The sequence below is a fragment of the Myxine glutinosa genome, chromosome 6, assembly GCF_964187855.1.
Source record: "Myxine glutinosa chromosome 6, kmMyxGlut1.1, whole genome shotgun sequence".
NCBI lineage: Eukaryota > Metazoa > Chordata > Myxini > Myxiniformes > Myxinidae > Myxine > Myxine glutinosa.
This window is the reverse complement of record NC_136266.1, coordinates 89587211-89610714: the sequence shown is the minus strand read 5'-3', so window position 1 is coordinate 89610714 and position 23504 is coordinate 89587211.

Here is a 23504-nt window from a genome sequence, read left to right as displayed (position 1 = left end):
TCGCACTTGTGTTGGTGCAGGAAGCCACTTTTGCACTTTTATTAGTGTGGAAAAACCACTTTTAGCACTTGTGTTAGTGTTGAAAAACCACTTTTCGCACTTGTGTTGGTGCAGGAAACCACTTTTGCACTTGTATTAGTGTGGAAAAAACACTTTTTACTATTGTGATAGTGTTGAAAAACCACTTTTCGCACTGGTGTTGGTGAAGGAAACCACTTTTCGCACTTGTGTTAGCGTTGAAAAACCACTTTTCGCACTTGTGTTAGTGAAGGAAACCACTTTTCGCACTTGTGTTAATGTTGAAAACCCACTTTTCGCACTTGTGTTAGTGTTGAAAATCCACTTTTCGCACTTGTGTTGGTGCAGGAAACCACTTTTGCACTTGTATTAGTGTGGAAAAACCACTTTTCGCACTTGTGTTGGTGCAGGAAACCACTTTTGCACTTGTATTAGTGTGGAAAAAACACTTTTTGCACTTGTGATAGTGTTGAAAAACCACTTTTCGCACTTGTGTTAGTGCAGGAAACCACTTATGCACTTGTATTAGTGTGGAAAAAACACTTTTTGCACTTGTGATAGTGTTGAAAAACCACTTTTCACACTTGTGTTATGGTTGAAAATCCACTTTTCCCACTTGTGTTGGTGCAGGAAACAACTTTTGCACTTGTATTAGTGTGGAAAAAACACTTTTTGCACTTGTGATAGTGTTGAAAAACCACTTTTCGCACTTGTGTTAGTGTTGAAAAACCACTTTTTGCACTTGTGAAAGTGTTGAAAAACCACTTTTCGCACTTGTGTTAGTGTTGAAAAACCACTTTTCGCACTTGTATTGGTGCAGGAAACCACTTTTGCACTTGTATTAGTGTGGAAAAACCACTTTTCGCACTTGTGTTAGTGTTGAAAAACCACTTTTCGCACTTGTGTTAGTGTTGAAAAACCACTTTTCGCACTTGTGTTGGTGCAGGAAACCACTTTTGCACTTGTATTAGTGTGGAAAAAACACTTTTTGCACTTGTGATAGTGTTGAAAAACCACTTTTCGCACTTGTATTAGTGTTGAAAAACCACTTTTCGCACTTGTGTTAGTGTTGAAAAACCACTTTTCGCACTTGTGTTGGTGCAGGAAACCACTTTTGCACTTGTATTAGAGTGGTAAAAACACTTTTTGCACTTGTGATAGTGTTGAAAAACCACTTTTCGCACTTGTGTTGGTGCAGGAAACCACTTTTGCACTTGTATTAGTGTGGAAAAAACCACTTTTCGCACTTCTGTTAGTGTTGAAAAACCACTTTTCGCACTTGTGTTAGTGTTGAAAAACCACTTTTCGCACTTGTGTTAGTGTTGAAACACCACTTTTCGCACTAGTGTTGGTGCAGGAAACCACTTTTGCACTTGTATTAGTGTGGAAAAAACACTTTTTGCACCTGTGATATTGTTGAAAAACCACTTTTCGCACTTGTGTTAGTGTTGAAAAACCACTTTTCGCACTTGTGTTGGTGCAGGAAACCACTTTTGCACTTGTATTAGTGTGGAAAAAACACTTTTTGCACCTGTGATAGTGTTGAAAAACCACTTTTCGCACTTGTGTTAGTGATTAAAAACCACTTTTCGCACTTGTGTTTGTGCAGGAAACCACTTTTGCACTTGTATTAGTGTGGAAAAACCACTTTTCGCACTTGTGTTAGTGTTGAAAAACCACTTTTCGCACTTGTGTTAGTGTTGAAAAACCACTTTTCGCACTTGTGTTGGTGCAGGAAACCACTTTTGCACTTGTATTAGTGTGGAAAAAACACTTTTTGCACTTGTGATAGTGTTGAAAAACCACTTTTCGCACTTGTGTTAGTGTTGAAAAACCAGTTTTCGCACTTGTGTTGGTGCAGGAAACCACTTTTGCACTTGTATTAGTGTGGAAAAACCACTTTTCGCACTTGTGTTAGTGTTGAAAAACCACATTTCGCACTTGTGTTAGTGTTGAAAAACCACTTTTCGCACTTGTGTTGGTGCAGGAAACCACTTTTGCACATGTATTAGTGTGGAAAAACCACTTTTCGCACTTGTGTTAGTGTTGAAAAACCACTTTTCGCACTTGTGTTAGTGTTGAAAATCCACTTTTCCCACTTGTGTTGGTGCAGGAAACAACTTTTGCACTTGTATTAGTGTGGAAAAACCACTTTTCGCACTTGTGTTAGTGTTGAAAAACCACTTTTTGCACTTGTGAAAGTGTTGAAAAACCACTTTTCGCATTTGTATTAGTGTTGAAAAACCACTTTTCGCACTTGTGTTGGTGCAGGAAACCACTTTTGCACTTGTATTAGTGTGGAAAAACCACTTTTTGCACTTGTGTTAGTGTTGAAAAACCACTTTTCGCACTTGTGTTAGTGTTGAAAAACCACTTTTCGCACTTGTGTTGGTGCAGGAAACCACTTTTGCACTTGTATTAGTGTGGAAAAAACACTTTTTGCACTTGTGATAGTGTTGAAAAACCACTTTTTGCACTTGTGTTAGTGTTGAAAAACCACTTTTCGCACTTGTGTTAGTGTTGAAAAACCACTTTTCGCACTTGGGTTGTGTGCAGGAAACCACTTTTGCACTTGTATTAGCGTGGAAAAAACACTTTTCGCACTTGTGTTAGTGTTGAAAAACCACTTTTCGCACTTGTGTTGGTGCAGGAAACCACTTTTGCACTTGTATTAGTGTGGAAAAACCACTTTTCGCACTTGTGTTAGTGTTGAAAAACCACTTTTCGCACTTGTGTTAGTGTTGAAAAACCAGTTTTCGCACTAGTGTTGGTGCAGGTAACCACTTTTGCATTTGTATTAGTGTGGAAAAACCACTTTTCGCACTTGTGTTAGTGTTGAAAAACCACTTTTCGCACTTGTGTTAGTGTTGAAAAACCACTTTTCACACTTGTGTTGGTGCAGGAAACCACTTTTGCACTTGTATTAGTGTGGAAAAATCACTTTTCGCACTTGTGTTAGTGTTGAAAAACCACTTTTCGCACTTGTGTTGTTACAGGAAACCACTTTTGCACTTGTATTAGTGTGGAAAAACCACTTTTCGCACTTGTGTTAGTGTTGAAAAACCACTTTTCGCACTTGTGTTGGTGCAGGAAACCACTTTTGCACTTGTATTAGTGTGGAAAAAACACTTTTTGCACCTGTGATAGTGTTGAAAAACCACTTTTCGCACTTGTGTTAGTGTTGAAAAACCACTTTTCGCACTTGTGTTGGTGCAGGAAACCACTTTTGCACTTGTATTAGTGTGGAAAAACCACTTTTCGCACTTGTGTTAGTGTTGAAAAACCACTTTTCGCACTTGTGTTGGTGCAGGAAACCACTTTTTCACTTGAATTAGTGTGGAAAAAACACTTTTCGCACTTGTGTTAGTGTTGAAAAACCACTTTTCGCACTTGTGTTAGTGTTGAAAAACCACTTTTTGCACTTGCGTTGGTGCAGGAAACCACTTTTGCACTTGTATTAGTGTGGAAAAAACACTTTTTGCACTTGTGATAGTGTTGAAAAACCACTTTTCGCACTTGTGTTAGTGTTGAAAAACTACTTTTCGCACTTGTGTTGGTGCAGGAAGCCACTTTTGCACTTTTATTAGTGGAAAAAACACTTTTAGCACTTGTGTTAGTGTTGAAAAACCACTTTTCGCACTTGTGTTGGTGCAGGAAACCACTTTTGCACTTGTATTAGTGTGGAAAAAACACTTTTTACACTTGTGATAGTGTTGAAAAACCACTTTTCGCACTGGTGTTGGTGAAGGAAACCACTTTTCGCACTTGTGTTAGTGTTGAAAAACCACTTTTCGCACTTGTGTTAGTGAAGGAAACCACTTTTCGCACTTGTGTTAATGTTGAAAACCCACTTTTCGCACTTGTGTTAGTGTTGAAAATCCACTTTTCGCACTTGTGTTGGTGCAGGAAACCACTTTTGCACTTGTATTAGTGTGGAAAAACCACTTTTCGCACTTGTGTTGGTGCAGGAAACCACTTTTGCACTTGTATTAGTGTGGAAAAAACACTTTTTGCACTTGTGATAGTGTTGAAAAACCACTTTTCGCACTTGTGTTAGTGCAGGAAACCACTTATGCACTTGTATTAGTGTGGAAAAAACACTTTTTGCACTTGTGATAGTGTTGAAAAACCACTTTTCACACTTGTGTTATGGTTGAAAATCCACTTTTCCCACTTGTGTTGGTGCAGGAAACAACTTTTGCACTTGTATTAGTGTGGAAAAAACACTTTTTGCACTTGTGATAGTGTTGAAAAACCACTTTTCGCATTTGTGTTAGTGTTGAAAAACCACTTTTTGCACTTGTGAAAGTGTTGAAAAACCACTTTTCGCACTTGTGTTAGTGTTGAAAAACCACTTTTCGCACTTGTGTTGGTGCAGGAAACCACTTCTGCACTTGTATTAGTGTGGAAAAACCACTTTTCGCACTTGTGTTAGTGTTGAAAAACCACTTTTCGCACTTGTGTTAGTGTTGAAAAACCACTTTTCGCACTTGTGTTGGTGCAGGAAACCACTTTTGCACTTGTATTAGTGTGGAAAAAACACTTTTTGCACTTGTGATAGTGTTGAAAAACCACTTTTCGCACTTGTGTTAGTGTTGAAAAACCACTTTTCGCACTTGTGTTAGTGTTGAAAAACCACTTTTCGCACTTGTGTTGGTGCAGGAAACCACTTTTGCACTTGTATTAGAGTGGTAAAAACACTTTTTGCACTTGTGATAGTGTTGAAAAACCACTTTTCGCACTTGTGTTGGTGCAGGAAACCACTTTTGCACTTGTATTAGTGTGGAAAAAACCACTTTTCGCACTTCTGTTAGTGTTGAAAAACCACTTTTCGCACTTGTGTTAGTGTTGAAAAACCACTTTTCGCACTTGTGTTAGTGTTGAAAAACCACTTTTCGCACTAGTGTTGGTGCAGGAAACCACTTTTGCACTTGTATTAGTGTGGAAAAAACACTTTTTGCACCTGTGATATTGTTGAAAAACCACTTTTCGCACTTGTGTTAGTGATTAAAAAACACTTTTCGCACTTGTGTTGGTGCAGGAAACCACTTTTGCACTTGTATTAGTGTGGAAAAACCACTTTTCGCAGTTGTGTTAGTGTTGAAAAACCACTTTTCGCACTTGTGTTAGTGTTGAAAAACCACTTTTCGCACTTGTGTTGGTGCAGGAAACCACTTTTGCACTTGTATTAGTGTGGAAAAAACACTTTTCGCACTTGTGTTAGTGTTGAAAAACCACTTTTCGCACTTGTGTTAGTGTTGAAAAACCACTTTTCGCACTTGTGTTGGTGCAGGAAACCACTTTTGCACTTGTATTAGTGTGGAAAAAACACTTTTTGCACTTGTGATAGTGTTGAAAAACCACTTTTCGCACTTGTGTTAGTGTTGAAAAACCAGTTTTCGCACTTGTGTTGGTGCAGGAAACCACTTTTGCACTTGTATTAGTGTGGAAAAACCACTTTTCGCACTTGTGTTAGTGTTGAAAAACCACATTTCGCACTTGTGTTAGTGTTGAAAAACCACTTTTCGCACTTGTGTTGGTGCAGGAAACCACTTTTGCACATGTATTAGTGTGGAAAAACCACTTTTCGCACTTGTGTTAGTGTTGAAAAACCACTTTTCCCACTTGTGTTAGTGTTGAAAATCCACTTTTCCCACTTGTGTTGGTGCAGGAAACAACTTTTGCACTTGTATTAGTGTGGAAAAACCACTTTTCGCACTTGTGTTAGTGTTGAAAAACCACTTTTTGCACTTGTGAAAGTGTTGAAAAACCACTTTTCGCATTTGTGTTAGTGTTGAAAAACCACTTTTCGCACTTGTGTTGGTGCAGGAAACCACTTTTGCACTTGTATTAGTGTGGAAAAACCACTTTTTGCATTTGTGTTAGTGTTGAAAAACCACTTTTCGCACTTGTGTTAGTGTTGAAAAACCACTTTTCGCACTTGTGTTGGTGCAGGAAACCACTTTTGCACTTGTATTAGTGTGGAAAAACCACTTTTTGCACTTGTGTTAGTGTTGAAAAACCACTTTTCGCACTTGTGTTAGTGTTGAAAAACCACTTTTCGCACTTGTGTTGGTGCAGGAAACCACTTTTGCACTTGTATTAGTGTGGAAAAAACACTTTTTGCACTTGTGATAGTGTTGAAAAACCACTTTTTGCACTTGTTAGTGTTGAAAAACCACTTTTCGCACTTGTGTTAGTGTTGAAAAACCACTTTTCGCACTTGTGTTGTGTGCAGGAAACCACTTTTGCACTTGTATTAGCATGGAAAAAACACTTTTTGCACTTGTGATAGTGTTGAAAACCACTTTTCGCACTTGTGTTGGTGCAGGAAACCACTTTTGCACTTGTATTAGTGTGGAAAAAACCACTTTTCGCACTTGTGTTAGTGTTGAAAAACCACTTTTCGCACTTGTGTTAGTGTTGAAAAACCAGTTTTCGCACTAGTGTTGGTGCAGGAAACCACTTTTGCACTTGTATTAGTGTGGAAAAAACACTTTTTGCACCTGTGATAGTGTTGAAAAACCACTTTTCGCACTTGTGTTAGTGTTGAAAAACCACTTTTCGCACTTGTGTTGGTGCAGGAAACCACTTTTGCACTTGTATTAGTGTGGAAAAAACACTTTTTGCACCTGTGATAGTGTTGAAAAACCACTTTTCGCACTTGTGTTAGTGTTGAAAAAACACTTTTCGCACTTGTGTTGGTGCAGGAAACCACTTTTGCACTTGTATTAGTGTGGAAAAACCACTTTTCGCACTTGTGTTAGTGTTGAAAAACCACTTTTCGCACTTGTGTTAGTGTTGAAAAACCACTTTTCGCACTTGTGTTGGTGCAGGAAACCACTTTTGCAATAGTATTAGTGTGGAAAAAACACTTTTCGCACTTGTGTTAGTGTTGAAAAACCACTTTTCGCACTTGTGTTAGTGTTGAAAAACCACTTTTCGCACTTGTGTTGGTGCAGGAAACCACTTTTGCACTTGTATTAGTGTGGAAAAAAACACTTTTTGCACTTGTGATAGTGTTGAAAAACCACTTTTCGCACTTGTGTTAGTGTTGAAAAACCAGTTTTCGCACTAGTGTTGGTGCAGGAAACCACTTTTGCATTTGTATTAGTGTGGCAAAACCACTTTTCGCACTTGTGTTAGTGTTGAAAAACCACTTTTCGCACTTGTGTTAGTGTTGAAAAACCACTTTTCACACTTGTGTTGGTGCAGGAAACCACTTTTGCACTTGTATTAGTGTGGAAAAACCACTTTTCGCACTTGTGTTAGTGTTGAAAAACCACTTTTCGCACTTGTGTTAGTGTTGAAAAACCACTTTTCGCACTTGTGTTAGTGTTGAAAAACCACTTTTTGCACTTGTGTTGGTGCAGGAAACCACTTTTGCACTTGTATTAGTGTGGAAAAAACACCTTTTGCACTTGTGATAGTGTTGAAAAACCACTTTTCGCACTTGTGTTAGTGTTGAAAAACCAGTTTTCGCACTTGTGTTGGTGCAGGAAACCACTTTTGCACTTGTATTAGTGTGGAAAAAACAATTTTTGCACTTGTGTTAGTGTTTAAAAACCACTTTTCGCACTTGTGTTAGTGTTGAAAAACCACTTTTCGCACTTGTGTTAGTGTTGAAAAACCACTTTTCGCACTTGTATTAGTGTGGAAAAAATGTGTGTAATGTCTATAGTGGCATGTCTTTTGTAAAATGTGTGTAAAAGTGGCAAATCTATTGTAAAATGTGTGTAAAAGTGGCAAATCTCTTGTAAAATGTGTGTAAAAGTGGCAAAACTATTGCAAAATGTGTGTAAAAGTGGCAAATCTATTGTAAAATGTGTGTAAAAGTGGCAAATCTCTTGTAAAATGTGTGTAAAAGTGGCAAATTTATTGTAAAATGTGTGTAAAAGTGGCAAATATATTGAAAATGTGTGTAAAAGTGGCAAATATCTTGTAAAATGTGTGTAAAAGTGGCAAATCTATTGCAAAATGTGTGTAAAAGTGGCAAATATATTGTAAAATGTGTGTAAAAGTGGTAAATATATTGTAAAATGTGTGTAAAAGTGGTAAATATATTGTAAAATGTGTGTAAAAGTGGCAAATATATTGCAAAATGTGTGTAAAAGTGGCAAATATGTTGGAAAATGTGTGTAAAAGTGGCAAATATATTGAAAATGTGTGTAAAAGTGGCAAATCTCTTGTAAAATGTGTGTAAAAGTGGCAAATATATTGGAAAATGTGTGTAAAAGTGGCAAATCTCTTGTAAAATGTGTGTAAAAGTGGCAAATCTCTTGTAAAATGTGTGTAAAAGTGGCAAATATATTGGAAAATGTGTGTAGAAATGGTAAATCTCTTGTAAAATGTGTGTAAAAGTGGCAAATCTCTTGTAAAATGTGTGTAAAAGTGGCAAATCTCTTGTAAAATGTGTGTAAAAGTGGCAAATATCTTGTAAAATGTGTGTAAAAATGGCAAATCTTTTGCAAAATGTATGTAAAAGTGGCAAATATATTGAAAATGTGTGTAAAAGTGGCAAATATATTGTAAAATGTGTGTAAAAGTGGCAAATCTCTTGCAAAATGTGTGTAAAAGTGGCAAATCTATTGCAAAATGTGTGTAAAAGTGGCAAATATATTGATAATGTGTGTAAAAGTGGCAAATATCTTGTAAAATGTGTGTAAAAGTGGCAAATCTATTGCAAAATGTGTGTAAAAGTGGCAAATCTCTTGTAAAATGTGTGTAAAAGTGGCAAAACTATTGCAAAATGTGTGTAAAAGTGGCAAATCTATTGCAAAATGTGTGTAAAAGTGGCAAATCTATTGTAAAATGTGTGTAAAAGTGGCAAATCTCTTGTAAAATGTGTGTAAAAGTGGCAAATATATTGAAAATGTGTGTAAAAGTGGCAAATATCTTGTAAAATGTGTGTAAAAGTGGCAAATCTATTGCAAAATGTGTGTAAAAGTGGCAAATATATTGTAAAATGTGTGTAAAAGTGGTAAATATATTGTAAAATGTGTGTAAAAGTGGCAAATATATTGCAAAATGTGTGTAAAAGTGGCAAATATATTGGAAAATGTGTGTAAAAGTGGCAAATATATTGAAAATGTGTGTAAAAGTGGCAAATCTCTTGTAAAATGTGTGTAAAAGTGGCAAATATATTGGAAAATGTGTGTAAAAGTGGCAAATCTCTTGTAAAATGTGTGTAAAAGTGGCAAATCTCTTGTAAAATGTGTGTAAAAGTGGCAAATATATTGGAAAATGTGTGTAAAAGTGGCAAATATATTGTAAAATGTGTGTAAAAGTGGCAAATATATTGGAAAATGTGTGTAAAAGTGGCAAATCTCTTGTAAAATGTGTGTAAAAGTGGCAAATATATTGTAAAATGTGTGTAAAAGTGGCAAATATATTGGAAAATGTGTGTAAAAGTGGCAAATCTCTTGTAAAATGTGTGTAAAAGTGGCAAATCTATTGTAAAATGTGTGTAAAAGTGGCAAATCTATTGAAAATGTGTGTAAAAGTGGCAAATCTATTGTAAAATGTGTGTAAAAGTGGCAAATCTATTGTAAAATGTGTGTAAAAGTGGCAAATCTATTGTAAAATGTGTGTAAAAGTGGCAAATCTCTTGTAAAATGTGTGTAAAAGTGGCAAATCTATTGTAAAATGTGTGTAAAAGTGGCAAATATATTGGAAAATGTGTGTAAAAGTGGCAAATATATTGGAAAATGTGTGTAAAAGTGGCAAATCTCTTGTAAAATGTGTGTAAAAGTGGCAAATCTATTGTAAAATGTGTGTAAAAGTGGCAAATCTATTGAAAATGTGTGTAAAAGTGGCAAATATATTGGAAAATGTGTGTCGAAATGGTAAATCTCTTCTAAAATGTGTGTAAAAGTGGCAAATCTATTGTAAAATGTGTGTAAAAGTGGCAAATCTATCGTAAAATGTGTGTAAAAGTGGCAAATATATTGAAAATGTGTGTAAAAGTGGTAAATCTCTTGTAAAATGTGTGTAAAAGTGGCAAATCTATTGTAAAATGTATGTAAAAGTGGCAAATATATTGAAAATGTGTGTAAAAGTGGCAAATATATTGAAAATGTGTGTAAATGTTTTTACATACATCTTGAGATCTCGCGAGATCTTGGAGACGGCGGCAGGGATTTTCGAAGCTCCACACGGTCTCCACGTTTTTCGAAGTTAAGTCTGTTCACAATTGTATTTTGTCGAATTTTGTCGAAACTGTATTTATCTTTCGGTGTGTGAAGTTATTGAGTGCAACTTTGGTTGTTTCTCGGTGTTTATCTTTCATAAATTGATCGTCTGTTTGCCGTGTCGTGTCTTGAGGCCTTGTACAGTGTGCACTGTACAACCTTGAGGCTTTGTTTTTCTCTCAGCGGTCCGTCGTTTTGTGATCCAATAACTTCCGTTCTCTGTATTCCCAGGCTTTTCACCCATAGCCTACTTCCTTGTGTAAATCTCAACTCAAAAAAAAAAAAAAAAAAAAAAAAAAAAAACATTTTCCTTCTCTGTTATCATTCGTTTATTCATTCTTATTCGTTCGTTCGTTCTTCGACCACGTGTTTCTCCCCCATTTCCCCAGATAGTTTTCACTCATTAACCTTCAATGTTTACACTTTCCCCTCAAGTTATGTATTCCGTCATATTTTATAACACCTTTTTCTTCTTCTTCTTTAAAAGGCTGCTTTCGACTTGCTCACCAAATCAATTCATCCCAAAAAAAATATCCATCTCCTATAGTGCCTTTTTTCTACATTCCCTAAACTCTCCTGCACTCCATCCTCCATCCAGCGTCCTTAAACGTATTTTTAACTCGAAGGTCACAAGCAACTCATTTTGCAATAAATGTTCGTTTCCCATAAATCGTACACTTTCAAAAATCCAATCTCACCCCTCCCCTCCAAATCTTCCCCATAACCCCTCCCCTCCAAATCTTCCCCATCACCCCTCCCCTCCAAATCTTCCCCATCACCCATCCCTTTCAAATCTCCCCCCTAGCCCCCTCCCTCCTAAACGACCCCCTCACCCCTCCCCGCCAAGACGCCCCCTCGCCCCTCCCCTCCTAGACTCCTGCCTCACCCCTCCCCTCCAAATCTCCCCCATATCCCATCCCTTTCAAATCCCTCCCCTTGCCCCTTCCCTCCCAAACTTCCCCCTCACCCCTCCCCTTCAAATCTCCCCACCCTCATTGCTTCTCAATTTCCCCCCTCTCACTCCCCCTCCTCAAAGCGTCCTCCCCGCTTCTTCCCCCTTCAAACTCTCACCTCCATCTCCCCCAACCTTCTGCCTCGCTCTTCCCCCTCCTCAAATAACACCTCATTGTGGCTCACCCAATCACCATCAAACCTTTTGTCCGCCCCATCCTTCCCTTTCTCCGAGCTATTCTGAAATCTCTGACACACCTTCAACAGCTCTCCCTACCTCTTCCACCTCTTCCACATCTTACCCTACCCCTCCTCCCCCCTGTTCTGTATCTGATGCTCCCCCTTCCTCTTCATTAACGGTATGGACCTCAAACATCCGGGGCCTTCGTTCAAACTTAACTGATCTCTCCATACAGGTTGCTTCTGTCAAACCAGACGTGATCTGCTTAACAGAAACTTTCCTCCTTTATGATGTCTCTGATTCCATAGTATCTCTCCCGGGCTACTCGCTCCTCCGGTATGATAGACCTGAGCCTCGTCCTGGAGGCGGGGTTGCTATCTTTATCAAAAACTCTCTTCCTCACTCGCCCTGCACTGCACTCTCTCCACCTCACCCCCAGGAATACCTCTGGCTACGGCTTCCCCTTCGCTCCCACCTCTTGTTCATATGTGTGTTGTACCGTCCACCAAACAGTGATGACTCCATCTACATCTCGCTGTCTGATGATATGGACCAACTTCTATCTACTCATCCCAACTCTCTCTTCCTCATATGTGGTGATTTCAACTGTCATCATGCCAGTTGGCTGGGTGTGGGTACCTCTCTCACCAGCCATGGCTCCTCAGCAAAGGACTTCTGCGACTCACTGGGACTGACACAATCTGTCAATTTCCCGACCCGGATCTCAGTCAACGGAACATCTTCTCTTCTGGACTTGGTTATGACTAACTTCCCTGAAAATGTCTGCTGCTCTTCTTCTGCTCCGATCGGATCATCTGATCATGTCCTTGTTAAAGTGGACATCTCTCTGACCATCCTCAGGGAGCCTGCTCAGCGTCGACGAGTCTGGCATTTCACTCAGGCCAACTGGCACGGTCTTCAAGCAGCCATCAATCATCTGGACTGGTCTCCCATTTCTACCACCTCTGACATCAACTCATCCTGGGAATTCTTCCAAAGTAAATTGCTCTCTCTCATGCACAGATTTATCCCATCTCGTCTTCAGTTGTCTTACCCTTCCTCCCGTCCATGGTACACGGAATCTTGTGGTGAGGCTGTTGCCCAGAAACAACTTGCCTTCGTCTCCTGGAAAGCAAATCCAACGGAAGGAAATCTCATTTCCTTTCACAAAGCCCGAAACAAGTGTGTGTCCACCCTCAGGAGAGCCAGGAAACAATATCTCTCCATTCTCAAGACCGAACTCTCTTATCTGTCTCCCTCTTCCAAATCCTGGTGGCGTCTGGTCAAATCCGTTTCTGGTGTTTGTTCCCCCTCCATCCCCTCCCTTACCTCAAACGGCTACACAGCTGACTCCGCACGTGAAAAAGCTGAATGCCTCAACTCTGTGTTTGCCTCTAAATCTTGTGTCCCAAACCCATCCCTCTCTGTACCCACCATACCCAGTCGTACCCTGCTGCTCCTGGACTCCGTGTCCTTTCCTCCTGACAAGGTGGAAAAGTTTCTGTCAACCCTCGACTCTGATTCTGCAACTGGACCCGACGGCATCAGCCCACGGGTCCTAAAATCCTGCTCTGCTGCTCTATCTCACCCTCTCTCTGTTCTCTTCACCCTCTCTTTTGCTCAAGGTCAACTGCCATCTGCTTGGAAATCAGCCAACATCACCGCTTTGCACAAAAAAGGTGCAAAAACAGATCCTAGCAACTACAGACCAATCAGCCTTCTCCCAATTATCAGCAAAGTCATGGAATCCATCATTGCTTCGGATATGAAATCTTTCCTCTTCTCCAATGGCTTGATCTCTGATCATCAATTTGGTTTCAGACCAGGTCACTCTACTCTGGACATGCTGCTTCTGCTGTCTCAACAATGGATGGAGGTCCTCAATGCCAAACAGGAAATTAGAGCTGTCTCCCTCGACATATCACGTGCCTTCGACACGGTCTGGCACCCCGCTCTGCTCACCAAACTCTCCTCCTTTGGTATCCATGGAAATCTCCACGCATGGCTGGCGGACTTCCTCTCTAGTCGTCGTCAACGTGTGGCCCTGAATGGGTTTCTCTCATCTCCTCTTCCTGTTCAGGCTGGAGTTCCCCAAGGCAGTGTTCTGGGCCCCGTGCTTTTTCTGGTCTTCATCAATGATCTCTCTGACTCTCTCGAAAATCCTCTCTATCTCTTTGCTGATGACTCCAATCTCTGCCGCTCCATTCCTCTTCCCTCAGATCGGCAGTCTGCTGCCTCCTCACTCTCTGAAGACCTGGACAAAATCACAGACTGGTCAAACAAGTGGAACATGTCTTTCAATCCTGACAAATCTCACACTCTTACTATGTCTCTCCGAAAAGATCGACTGGACAACCCTCCCATCTACTTTCTCAACAATCCTCTCCAAGAAGTTCTGTCGCTCAAGATTTTGGGTCTCACTATCTGCCATGATCATTCTTGGGAAAACCACATTTCTAAGCTGGCCTCCAAAGCCAGTCGCCGACTGGGCATCCTCCGTCGTGCGAAGTCCTTCCTCGGCACACCTGAGCTCCTCACCACATACAAGGCTTTCATCCGCAGCTCAATGGAATACTGTTCTCCCCTATGGGCCGGTGCTCCTGCCTCACACCTAGCTCGGCTTCACGCTGTTGAAACCAAAGCTTTCAGAATTATTGGAATCTCCCGCGATGAAGCTATCTCTGAGGGCCTTTCACTCACTCACCGCAGGCAGGTAGGTGGTCTTTCTGTCTTCTACCGACTCCTCTCCGGCCTTGCACCCCCAGCTCTCTCTGTGCTCTGTCCCCCAAATATTCCTACAGGTCGCACAAGATCTGCCAGCAACCCTCTGATGGTTAAACTGCCGAAATCTCGGCTCTCTGCTCACCTTCACTCTTTCATTCCTCTTTTCTCCCGCCTCTGGAACAAACTCCCTCACTCCATTCAATCCCACTCCTCCCTCCAGGTCTTTAAAACAGCTGTTCACCACCATCTCTTATCTTCCCCCATCCAAAACCTTGATCTTTTCTACCCCCGCTAATCCACCCCAGATCCACCTTGTTTGAAATTCCAACTTCTTTCCTGGAAGTCCTGGCAGTGTCCATATGTTTTATACCTCTCCCACCGCCCCCTTCCCACGCCCCCCCCCCCCCCCAAAGCCCTCGCCCTCTCTCAGATCTCTCGATGTCTCCATGTCTCTCGGTCCCTGCTCTCAAATGTTGTGTTTGTGTCCTTCCCCCTCTCTCCCCATCTTGTCTACCGCTCCCTATGTTATATGTTTTATGTGTCGGTTTGTCTTTCTGTGTGATTAATTTTCGCTCTTTCACGAGCCTCGACCTTGTATACAAAAAAAAAAAAAAAAAAAAAAAGTGGCAAATATATTGGAAAATGTGTGTAAAAGTGGCAAATCTATTGTAAAATGTATGTAAAAGTGGCAAATATATTGAAAATGTGTGTAAAAGTGGCAAATATATTGAAAATGTGTGTAAATGTTTTTACATACATCTTGAGATCTCGCGAGATCTTGGAGACGGCGGCAGGGATTTTCGAAGCTCCACACGGTCTCCACGTTTTTCGAAGTTAAGTCTGTTCACAATTGTATTTTGTCGAATTTTGTCGAAACTGTATTTATCTTTCGGTGTGTGAAGTTATTGAGTGCAACTTTGGTTGTTTCTCGGTGTTTATCTTTCATAAATTGATCGTCTGTTTGCCGTGTCGTGTCTTGAGGCCTTGTACAGTGTGCACTGTACAACCTTGAGGCTTTGTTTTTCTCTCAGCGGTCCGTCGTTTTGTGATCCAATAACTTTCGTTCTCTGTATTCCCAGGCTTTTCACCCATAGCCTACTTCCTTGTGTAAATCTCAACTCAAAAAAAAAAAAAAAAAAAAAAAAAAAAAACATTTTCCTTCTCTGTTATCATTCGTTTATTCATTCTTATTCGTTCGTTCGTTCTTCGACCACGTGTTTCTCCCCCATTTCCCCAGATAGTTTTCACTCATTAACCTTCAATGTTTACACTTTCCCCTCAAGTTATGTATTCCGTCATATTTTATAACACCTTTTTCTTCTTCTTCTTTAAAAGGCTGCTTTCGACTTGCTCACCAAATCAATTCATCCCAAAAAAAATATCCATCTCCTATAGTGCCTTTTTTCTACATTCCCTAAACTCTCCTGCACTCCATCCTCCATCCAGCGTCCTTAAACGTATTTTTAACTCGAAGGTCACAAGCAACTCATTTTGCAATAAATGTTCGTTTCCCATAAATCGTACACTTTCAAAAATCCAATCTCACCCCTCCCCTCCAAATCTTCCCCATAACCCCTCCCCTCCAAATCTTCCCCATCACCCCTCCCCTCCAAATCTTCCCCATCACCCATCCCTTTCAAATCTCCCCCCTAGCCCCCTCCCTCCTAAACGACCCCCTCACCCCTCCCCGCCAAGACGCCCCCTCGCCCCTCCCCTCCTAGACTCCTGCCTCACCCCTCCCCTCCAAATCTCCCCCATATCCCATCCCTTTCAAATCCCTCCCCTTGCCCCTTCCCTCCCAAACTTCCCCCTCACCCCTCCCCTTCAAATCTCCCCACCCTCATTGCTTCTCAATTTCCCCCCTCTCACTCCCCCTCCTCAAAGCGTCCTCCCCGCTTCTTCCCCCTTCAAACTCTCACCTCCATCTCCCCCAACCTTCTGCCTCGCTCTTCCCCCTCCTCAAATAACACCTCATTGTGGCTCACCCAATCACCATCAAACCTTTTGTCCGCCCCATCCTTCCCTTTCTCCGAGCTATTCTGAAATCTCTGACACACCTTCAACAGCTCTCCCTACCTCTTCCACCTCTTCCACATCTTACCCTACCCCTCCTCCCCCCTGTTCTGTATCTGATGCTCCCCCTTCCTCTTCATTAACGGTATGGACCTCAAACATCCGGGGCCTTCGTTCAAACTTAACTGATCTCTCCATACAGGTTGCTTCTGTCAAACCAGACGTGATCTGCTTAACAGAAACTTTCCTCCTTTATGATGTCTCTGATTCCATAGTATCTCTCCCGGGCTACTCGCTCCTCCGGTATGATAGACCTGAGCCTCGTCCTGGAGGCGGGGTTGCTATCTTTATCAAAAACTCTCTTCCTCACTCGCCCTGCACTGCACTCTCTCCACCTCACCCCCAGGAATACCTCTGGCTACGGCTTCCCCTTCGCTCCCACCTCTTGTTCATATGTGTGTTGTACCGTCCACCAAACAGTGATGACTCCATCTACATCTCGCTGTCTGATGATATGGACCAACTTCTATCTACTCATCCCAACTCTCTCTTCCTCATATGTGGTGATTTCAACTGTCATCATGCCAGTTGGCTGGGTGTGGGTACCTCTCTCACCAGCCATGGCTCCTCAGCAAAGGACTTCTGCGACTCACTGGGACTGACACAATCTGTCAATTTCCCGACCCGGATCTCAGTCAACGGAACATCTTCTCTTCTGGACTTGGTTATGACTAACTTCCCTGAAAATGTCTGCTGCTCTTCTTCTGCTCCGATCGGATCATCTGATCATGTCCTTGTTAAAGTGGACATCTCTCTGACCATCCTCAGGGAGCCTGCTCAGCGTCGACGAGTCTGGCATTTCACTCAGGCCAACTGGCACGGTCTTCAAGCAGCCATCAATCATCTGGACTGGTCTCCCATTTCTACCACCTCTGACATCAACTCATCCTGGGAATTCTTCCAAAGTAAATTGCTCTCTCTCATGCACAGATTTATCCCATCTCGTCTTCAGTTGTCTTACCCTTCCTCCCGTCCATGGTACACGGAATCTTGTGGTGAGGCTGTTGCCCAGAAACAACTTGCCTTCGTCTCCTGGAAAGCAAATCCAACGGAAGGAAATCTCATTTCCTTTCACAAAGCCCGAAACAAGTGTGTGTCCACCCTCAGGAGAGCCAGGAAACAATATCTCTCCATTCTCAAGACCGAACTCTCTTATCTGTCTCCCTCTTCCAAATCCTGGTGGCGTCTGGTCAAATCCGTTTCTGGTGTTTGTTCCCCCTCCATCCCCTCCCTTACCTCAAACGGCTACACAGCTGACTCCGCACGTGAAAAAGCTGAATGCCTCAACTCTGTGTTTGCCTCTAAATCTTGTGTCCCAAACCCATCCCTCTCTGTACCCACCATACCCAGTCGTACCCTGCTGCTCCTGGACTCCGTGTCCTTTCCTCCTGACAAGGTGGAAAAGTTTCTGTCAACCCTCGACTCTGATTCTGCAACTGGACCCGACGGCATCAGCCCACGGGTCCTAAAATCCTGCTCTGCTGCTCTATCTCACCCTCTCTCTGTTCTCTTCACCCTCTCTTTTGCTCAAGGTCAACTGCCATCTGCTTGGAAATCAGCCAACATCACCGCTTTGCACAAAAAAGGTGCAAAAACAGATCCTAGCAACTACAGACCAATCAGCCTTCTCCCAATTATCAGCAAAGTCATGGAATCCATCATTGCTTCGGATATGAAATCTTTCCTCTTCTCCAATGGCTTGATCTCTGATCATCAATTTGGTTTCAGACCAGGTCACTCTACTCTGGACATGCTGCTTCTGCTGTCTCAACAATGGATGGAGGTCCTCAATGCCAAACAGGAAATTAGAGCTGTCTCCCTCGACATATCACGTGCCTTCGACACGGTCTGGCACCCCGCTCTGCTCACCAAACTCTCCTCCTTTGGTATCCATGGAAATCTCCACGCATGGCTGGCGGACTTCCTCTCTAGTCGTCGTCAACGTGTGGCCCTGAATGGGTTTCTCTCATCTCCTCTTCCTGTTCAGGCTGGAGTTCCCCAAGGCAGTGTTCTGGGCCCCGTGCTTTTTCTGGTCTTCATCAATGATCTCTCTGACTCTCTCGAAAATCCTCTCTATCTCTTTGCTGATGACTCCAATCTCTGCCGCTCCATTCCTCTTCCCTCAGATCGGCAGTCTGCTGCCTCCTCACTCTCTGAAGACCTGGACAAAATCACAGACTGGTCAAACAAGTGGAACATGTCTTTCAATCCTGACAAATCTCACACTCTTACTATGTCTCTCCGAAAAGATCGACTGGACAACCCTCCCATCTACTTTCTCAACAATCCTCTCCAAGAAGTTCTGTCGCTCAAGATTTTGGGTCTCACTATCTGCCATGATCATTCTTGGGAAAACCACATTTCTAAGCTGGCCTCCAAAGCCAGTCGCCGACTGGGCATCCTCCGTCGTGCGAAGTCCTTCCTCGGCACACCTGAGCTCCTCACCACATACAAGGCTTTCATCCGCAGCTCAATGGAATACTGTTCTCCCCTATGGGCCGGTGCTCCTGCCTCACACCTAGCTCGGCTTCACGCTGTTGAAACCAAAGCTTTCAGAATTATTGGAATCTCCCGCGATGAAGCTATCTCTGAGGGCCTTTCACTCACTCACCGCAGGCAGGTAGGTGGTCTTTCTGTCTTCTACCGACTCCTCTCCGGCCTTGCACCCCCAGCTCTCTCTGTGCTCTGTCCCCCAAATATTCCTACAGGTCGCACAAGATCTGCCAGCAACCCTCTGATGGTTAAACTGCCGAAATCTCGGCTCTCTGCTCACCTTCACTCTTTCATTCCTCTTTTCTCCCGCCTCTGGAACAAACTCCCTCACTCCATTCAATCCCACTCCTCCCTCCAGGTCTTTAAAACAGCTGTTCACCACCATCTCTTATCTTCCCCCATCCAAAACCTTGATCTTTTCTACCCCCGCTAATCCACCCCAGATCCACCTTGTTTGAAATTCCAACTTCTTTCCTGGAAGTCCTGGCAGTGTCCATATGTTTTATACCTCTCCCACCGCCCCCTTCCCACGCCCCCCCCCCCCCCCCCAAAGCCCTCGCCCTCTCTCAGATCTCTCGATGTCTCCATGTCTCTCGGTCCCTGCTCTCAAATGTTGTGTTTGTGTCCTTCCCCCTCTCTCCCCATCTTGTCTACCGCTCCCTATGTTATATGTTTTATGTGTCGGTTTGTCTTTCTGTGTGATTAATTTTCGCTCTTTCACGAGCCTCGACCTTGTATACAAAAAAAAAAAAAAAAAAAAAGTGGCAAATATATTGGAAAATGTGTGTAAAAGTGGCAAATCTCTTGTAAAATGTGTGTAAAAGTGGCAAATCTATTGAAAATGTGTGTCAAAGTGGCAAATCTCTTGTAAAATGTGTGTAAAAGTGGCAAATATATTGAAAATGTGTGTAAAAGTGGCAAATCTCTTGTAAAATGTGTGTAAAAGTGGCAAATCTATTGAAAATGTGTGTCAAAGTGGCAAATCTCTTGTAAAATGTGTGTAAAAGTGGCAAATATATTGGAAAATGTGTATAAAAGTGGCAAATCTCTTGTAAAATGTGTGTAAAAGTGGCAAATCTCTTGTAAAATGTGTGTAAACGTGGCAAATATATTGGAAAATGTGTGTAGAAATGGTAAATCTCTTGTAAAATGTGTGTAAAAGTGGCAAATCTATTGTAAAATGTGTGTAAAAGTGGCAAATCTATTGTAAAATGTGTGTAAAAGTGGCAAATATATTGAAAATGTGTGTAAAAGTGGCAAATCTATTGCAAAATGTGTGTAAAAGTGGCAAATATATTGAAAATGTGTGTAAAAGTGGCAAATATCTTGTAAAATGTGTGTAAAAGTGGCAAATCTCTTGTAAAATGTGTGTAAAAGTGGCAAATCTCTTGTAAAATGTGTGTAAAGTGGCAAATCTCTTGTAAAATGTGTGTAAAAGTGGCAAATATATTGGAAAATGTGTGTAAAAGTGGCAAATCTATTGTAAAATGTGTGTAAAAGTGGCAAATATATTGTAAAATGTGTGTAAAAGTGGCAAATATATTGAAAATGTGTGTAAAAGTGGCAAATCTCTTGTAAAATGTGTGTAAAAGTGGCAAATCTATTGTAAAATGTGTGTAAAAGTGGCAAATATATTGAAAATGTGTGTAAAAGTGGCAAATATATTGAAAATGTGTGTAAAAGTGGCAAATATATTGGAAAATGTGTGTAGAAATGGTAAATCTCTTGTAAAATGTGTGTAAAAGTGGCAAATATATTGGAAAATGTGTGTAGAAATGGTAAATCTCTTGTAAAATGTGTGTAAAAGTGGCAAATCTATTGTAAAATGTGTGTAAAAGTGGCAAATCTATTGGAAAATGTGTGTAAAAGTGGCAAATCTCTTGTAAAATGTGTGTAAAAGTGGCAAATATATTGGAAAATGTGTGTAGAAATGGTAAATCTCTTGTAAAATGTGTGTAAAAGTGGCAAATCTATTGTAAAATGTGTGTAAAAGTGGCAAATCTATTGTAAAATGTGTGTAAAAGTGGCAAATATATTGGAAAATGTGTGTAAAAGTGGCAAATATATTGGAAATGTGTGTAAAAGTGGCAAATATATTGTAAAATGTGTGTAAAAGTGGCAAATCTGTTGTAAAATGTGTGTAAAAGTGGCAAATATATTGGAAAATGTGTGTAGAAATGGTAAATCTCTTGTAAAATGTGTGTAAAAGTGGCATATATGTTGCAAAATGTGTGTAAAAGTGGCAAATATATTGGAAAATGTGTGTAGAAATGGTAAATCTCTTGTAAAATGTGTGTAAAAGTGGCAAATATATTGTAAAATGTGTGTAAAAGTGGCAAATATATTGAAAATGTGTGTAAAAGTGGCAAATATATTGAAAATGTGTGTAAAAGTGGCAAATCTCTTGTAAAATGTGTGTAAAAGTGGCAAATCTATTGTAAAATGTGTGTAAAAGTGGCAAATCTATTGGAAAATGTGTGTAAAAGTGGCAAATATATTGAAAATGTGTGTAAAAGTGGCAAATCTCTTGTAAAATGTGTGTAAAAGTGGCAAATATATTGTAAAATGTGTGTAAAAGTGGCAAATATATTGGAAAATGTGTGTAAAAGTGGCAAATCTCTTGTAAAATGTGTGTAAAAGTGGCAAATCTATTGTAAAATGTGTGTAAAAGTGGCAAATATATTGGAAAATGTGTGTAAAAGTGGCAAATCTCTTGTAAAATGTGTGTAAAAGTGGCAAATCTATTGAAAATGTGTGTAAAAGTGGCAAATATATTGTAAAATGTGTGTAAAAGTGGCAAATATATTGATAATGTGTGTAAAAGTGGCAAATATCTTGTAAAATGTGTGTAAAAGTGGCAAATATATTGGAAAATGTGTGTAAAAGTGGCAAATATATTGTAAAATGTGTGTAAAAGTGGCAAATATATTGGAAAATGTGTGTAAAAGTGGCAAATCTGTTGTAAAATGTGTGTAAAAGTGGCAAATATATTGGAAAATGTGTGTAGAAATGGTAAATCTCTTGTAAAATGTGTGTAAAAGTGGCATATATGTTGCAAAATGTGTGTAAAAGTGGCAAATATATTGCAAAATGTGTGTAAAAGTGGCAAATATATTGAAAATGTGTGTAAAAGTGGCAAATCTATTGCAAAATGTGTGTAAAAGTGGCAAATATATTGTTAAATGTGTGTAAAAGTGGCAAATATCTTGTAAAATGTGTGTAAAAGTGGCAAATCTATTGGAAAATGTGTGTAAAAGTGGCAAATATATTGGAAAATGTGTGTAAAAGTGGCAAATCTCTTGTAAAATGTGTGTAAAAGTGGCAAATATATTGTAAAATGTGTGTAAAAGTGGCAAATATATTGGAAAATGTGTGTAAAAGTGGCAAATCTCTTGTAAAATGTGTGTAAAAGTGGCAAATCTATTGTAAAATGTGTGTAAAAGTGGCAAATATATTGGAAAATGTGTGTAAAAGTGGCAAATCTCTTGTAAAATGTGTGTAAAAGTGGCAAATCTATTGAAAATGTGTGTAAAAGTGGCAAATATATTGTAAAATGTGTGTAAAAGTGGCAAATATATTGATAATGTGTGTAAAAGTGGCAAATATCTTGTAAAATGTGTGTAAAAGTGGCAAATATATTGGAAAATGTGTGTAAAAGTGGCAAATATATTGTAAAATGTGTGTAAAAGTGGCAAATATATTGAAAATGTGTGTAAAAGTGGCAAATCTCTTGTAAAATGTGTGTAAAAGTGGCAAATATATTGGAAAATGTGTGTAAAAGTGGCAAATCTCTTGTAAAATGTGTGTAAAAGTGGCAAATCTATTGCAAAATGTGTGTAAAAGTGGCAAATATATTGTTAAATGTGTGTAAAAGTGGCAAATATCTTGTAAAATGTGTGTAAAAGTGGCAAATCTATTGCAAAATGTGTGTAAAAGTGGCAAATATATTGTAAAATGTGTGTAAAAGTGGCAAATATATTGAAAATGTGTGTAAAAGTGGCAAATATATTGAAAATGTGTGTAAAAGTGGCAAATATCTTGTAAAATGTGTGTAAAAGTGGCAAATCTATTGTAAAATGTGTGTAAAAGTGGCAAATCTATTGGAAAATGTGTGTAAAAGTGGCAAATATATTGGAAAATGTGTTTAAAAGTGGCAAATCTCTTGTAAAATGTGTGTAAAAGTGGCAAATATATTGTAAAATGTGTGTAAAAGTGGCAAATCTCTTGTAAAATGTGTGTAAAAGTGGCAAATCTATTGAAAATGTGTGTAAAAGTGGCAAATATATTGGAAAATGTGTGTCGAAATGGTAAATCTCTTGTAAAATGTGTGTAAAAGTGGCAAATCTATTGTAAAATGTGTGTAAAAGTGGCAAATCTATTGTAAAATGTGTGTAAAAGTGGCAAATATATTGAAAATGTGTGTAAAAGTGGCAAATCTCTTGTAAAATGTGTGTAAAAGTGGCAAATCTATTGTAAAATGTGTGTAAAAGTGGCAAATATATTGAAAATGTGTGTAAAAGTGGCAAATATATTGAAAATGTGTGTAAAAGTGGCAAATCTCTTGTAAAATGTGTGTAAAAGTGGCAAATCTATTGAAAATGTGTGTAAAAGTGGCAAATCTCTTGTAAAATGTGTGTAAAAGTGGCAAATCTATTGTAAAATGTGTGTAAAAGTGGCAAATATATTGTAAAATGTGTGTAAAAGTGGCAAATATATTGCAAAATGTGTGTAAAAGTGGCAAATATATTGGAAAATGTGTGTAAAAGTGGCAAATATATTGAAAATGTGTGTAAAAGTGGCAAATCTCTTGTAAAATGTGTGTAAAAGTGGCAAATATATTGGAAAATGTGTGTAAAAGTGGCAAATCTCTTGTA